This window comes from Phytophthora infestans, genomic scaffold (genome assembly GCF_000142945.1).
Source record: "Phytophthora infestans T30-4 supercont1.30 genomic scaffold, whole genome shotgun sequence".
In the NCBI taxonomy this organism is placed as follows: Eukaryota; Oomycota; class Peronosporomycetes; order Peronosporales; family Peronosporaceae; genus Phytophthora; species Phytophthora infestans.
In genome coordinates this window covers 221317-225664 of record NW_003303729.1, presented here as the reverse complement: position 1 = coordinate 225664, position 4348 = coordinate 221317, and positions in this window count along the sequence as shown.

Sequence of the window (4348 nt, the reverse complement as noted above, 5' to 3'; positions counted from 1 at the left end):
ATGTCTTCACACGCTTGGCACGTGTGTTGGTCGGGAACACTATCCAGCAACAAGCAGAGGTATCTATCTACCTGGTCAGCAGGCCAGGAAATAGCCGCTTTTGCTACCGCGAGTCTGCTGAGGTAAAGGAAAACGACAGCTGTGAGATTCGAACTCACGCGGGTCGCCCCATTAACTTAGCAGGCTAACGCCTTAATCACTCGGCCAAGCTGTCATCGTTATGCAACAAAAACATAGATATCCACTCCCACCCTCATCAGATTCAAATCAAATCAACCAAACCAAACTCACGACCACCCCGCACATACCGTCACCACCTGTGCTACCACCCATAGATACGGCGCATACCGCACGCCTTTATCAAATACTGACAACACTAAGAGAGAGCATCCCCAGTCGCCGGCAGCACAATCTTCAATCGTCAAAGCATTCAGCGTCTTTCACCTCTGCATGTCTTCGGCTGGTGGCATGTTGGCCACCACCTACGTACGCTGCTTATGTTCTAACCAAGTTCAACTCTGGCAGTGAGGACGAAGCCGAGTCCGAGAGCACGCACGATGCTCCTGCGGGCTCTGCGGGATAGGCACAGCCCAGTGCCCAGTGAGCACAAGGATGACAGCGTGCAGTCGCTCGCTAGTGATCAAGGTGATCACAGTCCCAGGACGTTTGTGGGCTCTGAGAGTCCGGTCGTCAAGGCTAAGGGCACTCCCAAAGCTGGTGGCGATGAGGAAGAGAATCCTCGCAAACGTCTCTCGCTTGCCGAGGGTCCTGCGCGTGCTAAGGCCTCTAAAGCCGAAGGCGCCAAGCCCTCAAAGAAGCGTACAGCCTCTAAGTCTCCACTCCGCCAGAAGAAGGAGACTCGGCACTCCCATCGGGGCATCTTCGACTCCTCGGATGAAGAGGAGGAGGAGGAGGGTGCTATCTCTGAGCCCCGGGAGGTCTCGAATGACCTCGACCAGCAGCAGGAGGATTTACAAGCTGCCCAGCGTGTGCGTGGGGGTTCGGTGGCGGCACCCGTCAGCCAGGGAGCTGCCATCAACTCAAGAGGGTATTGGCCTCCCGAGGAGAGCTCTGAGGCTGACCTCTTCTTAGAGGTTCTCGTCGCTCCTCATGGCCTTGTGGGCGGCCACACTTCTAGGGGGATCTACGAACGTGCCCTTGTTCAGAAAGAACAGTTGTTCGTTGACAACATGGAGGCTGCTCGGTGTGTGCTTTCTCGCGCCACACCGTATCCCTCTTAAGGACTTCACGACTTGTCGTAAGAAGCCCGAGACCCGGTGTGGTCTCTATCCTCTTTGGGGATACCCCTGTCTTATGCGCGAGAACTGTCCCACGAGGAGTTCTTGTGAGGACATGTTCTGGGCATGGGTGGGATACTCTTAAGTACTCACCCACGGAGTTACGAAAACTCCATGAAGATCAGCTGCTGTCCCGTATCCTGGACCAGCGTGATCTTCGTGTGAGGTTTGCCCACTTGATCAGGAAGCGCGAGCTGGCAAGGTAGATCCTGAAGCACGCGGCTTCTAGGGCTCACGATGAGCGCGGCTACGGAGTGACGTCAGCATCCGTACCCCGTTCGGTTGAGAAGCGCCTGACTACTTATGAAGCTGCCGCCGCTTCTGTTCCCAGATTGCGACAGCCATTCAGGAAGTCAATCAGTGCTTGTTCGATCGGCTCCCACGAGTTCTCAGAGTGAGCGTAACCCTTCCACTTCACGAGGAGCTACCGCTTACCGTGACGCCGTTGCTCCTAGAGGATCCGCTCCACGTGGAAAGTAGACTTCTCCATTCCGGTCAAGCAAGAGTAGAGGTGCCCTCGTACGAGTACGAGTACTCGGCGCCTCCCGAACGCCACTCTCGTCCGAGTGCTCCGGCTGCGGGTCCGACACAGAGCCCTGAGGCTGCCTGCCTCCGTCAACGTGTCCTCGTGCTTGAGATTGCACTTGGCCTTGGGACTGGCGGTGATGCTGCCGCCCAGGCCCGGGAATCAGGGCGAGCTCGCTCGTCTTGCGGGCCGCCTGTTGGAGCGAGAGGTCGCGAGCCTGCATCTGCGGGTGGATCGCCGGGCCTCTTCGTCCGGTGTAGACGAGGCCTTTCGCATGATCCGACGGATCGAGGCTCTGCTGCCACGTTCGAAGCCGTCTGCGGCACACTCCCTGACATACGCGTATGGTGCGTACCCGGCGTACTCAGCGTACTCGGCGTATGGCTCCGGGGTCCGTTCGTACGGAGCCCCTCCGGCGTACGGTCTTGACCGTAGCCTTGCCGTTCCGACCGAGGCTTGGGTGCCTGCTCCGACGCCCTCGTCGACGTCAGTGACCGGCCCTCGCTTCGAGGGGCTGGGTCCAATATAGAACGTCGGATGCGTCTTCATTGACTTTGGCAGGTCGATGGTGTACGACGCACCATGTCTGGCCAGGACTGCAAATGGTCCGATGAAGCGGTGCTTCAGCTTGTTGCTGCCGACAGAGCTGACAGTGTCAAGAGGTAGGTTCCTCGTGTCTAGCAACACTAAGTCCCCCACCTTAAATATACTTAAGTTTCCTCTGTCATGTTTGTCGGAGTACCCCTTTTGTTTATCTTGGGCCGCTGTCATGGCATCGCGGACCCTGCTGGCAATGCTCAGATTGGTATCCATAAAGAATTCCACTTATTTCCGCAGCGAAACTGGTCTCACATCCGAGACCGAGGAGGAAAGGGCTTTCCGAGCCTCTCCTCCACTTAAAATAGAGGAGTCAGTGTCTCCTCGAAGAGTGAGAGGCACTCTGGGGTGACGGAAGCCGTTCAAGTAGAACGGCGTGAGCCCCGCGGACGCGTGCACCGCGTTGTTGAGCGCAAACTCAACAAGTGGAAGCTGCGTCGACCACGTACGTGGTGCTGCCACGCACACACTGCGCAGAGTGTCCTCGAGCACTCGATTGACGCGCTCTGTCTGGCCGTCTGTCTGCGGATGGTCCGCAGTGGACAGCTGTAGACGAGTTCCCAGTAACGGGAACAGCGTTTTCCAAAATTTTCAGCCGCTAACCGCGGGTCTCGGTCTAAGCCAATCGTCTCTGGGAGACCATGATAGCGGAACACACCATCAACGAACAACCTTGCGGTTCGTTCGCTCGTAACAATGACGGTAACCGGAGCAAGATGTACCATCTTGCTCAGCCGACACACGAACACAAAAATTCCGGTGTTGCCGTGTCCGTCGGCGGGAAGCCCAAAGATGAAGTCAAGACTCATCGACTTCCAACAGTCAGCCGGTACGGGCAGGCTCTGTAGTGGAGCCGAAGAGTGCCCTGCGAGTTTGACCCGCTGACATGTTTTGCATGTCTTAAAGTACCGGGCGGCCCACTTGTACATGTGGGTCCACCAGAAGGACTGAGAGACCGCCAGAAAGGTCTACTCACGGCCCAAGTGGCCGCTGGAGGGAGCGTCGTGCGCCTACGCGAGGATATCGAACTTCAGATCCTCGTCATTGGGTACGACCACCCGTGGAGGTTCTGTGGGCTCCACTTGGTTATAGAGAAGGCCATCCTTCAACTCATATGGGTGGAGCTGTGAGCGCTGTCGCGACGAGAGCCAGTCGGCCTTCGCGCTCGCTCCTGCCATAAGGAACTTGACGATAGGCGCGACAGCCTCATCGTCCCGATACGCCGTGCGTATCCGATCATATAGATCCGTTGTCACCCGTGTGATGTGGGCCAACTCGTAGTCAGGACGCCGAGAGAGGGCGTCCGCAAGCACGTTGAGCTTGCCCGGCTTGTATTCGACGCGGAAGTTGTACTCCGCAAAGAAGGACAGCCACCTCGCCATCCTTTGGGAGAGGTGAGGCGAGTTAGTCGCCGTCCTCAAGGATGCGTGGCCTGTGTAGATCACGAAGGGCCGAGAGCCCAGAAGGTGAACACGAAACTCCACAAGGGCATATTTCATTGCCAGGAGCTCCTTGTCGTGGACAGGGTAGTTCCGCTCGACGGCTTTGAGCTGCCTGGACTGAAACGAGATGACTCGTTCATGTCCAGCCGTGTCGGCCTGCAGCAATGCACATACGATGGCGTAATCGGAGACGACGCTGAACGGATTCGTCTCGTCCGGCAGGGCCAGGACAGGGGCCTCTTGGAGACTGGCCTTGATGCTGTCAAAAGCATCCTGGTGCTCTTGCTCCCATCGCCAGTCGACGTCCTTCTGAAGGAGGCTCGACAAGGGCTTAGCGAAGCCCGCGTACCCAGCGCTGTACTTGTGAAGGTAGTTGGCCAAACCCAACCACTTTCGAAGATCCTTCTGGGATCGGGGCGTCGGCCATGCTGCTATGGCCTTGACCTTGTCTGGGTCAGCCCGAACGCCCACGTGCTTACGAAGCA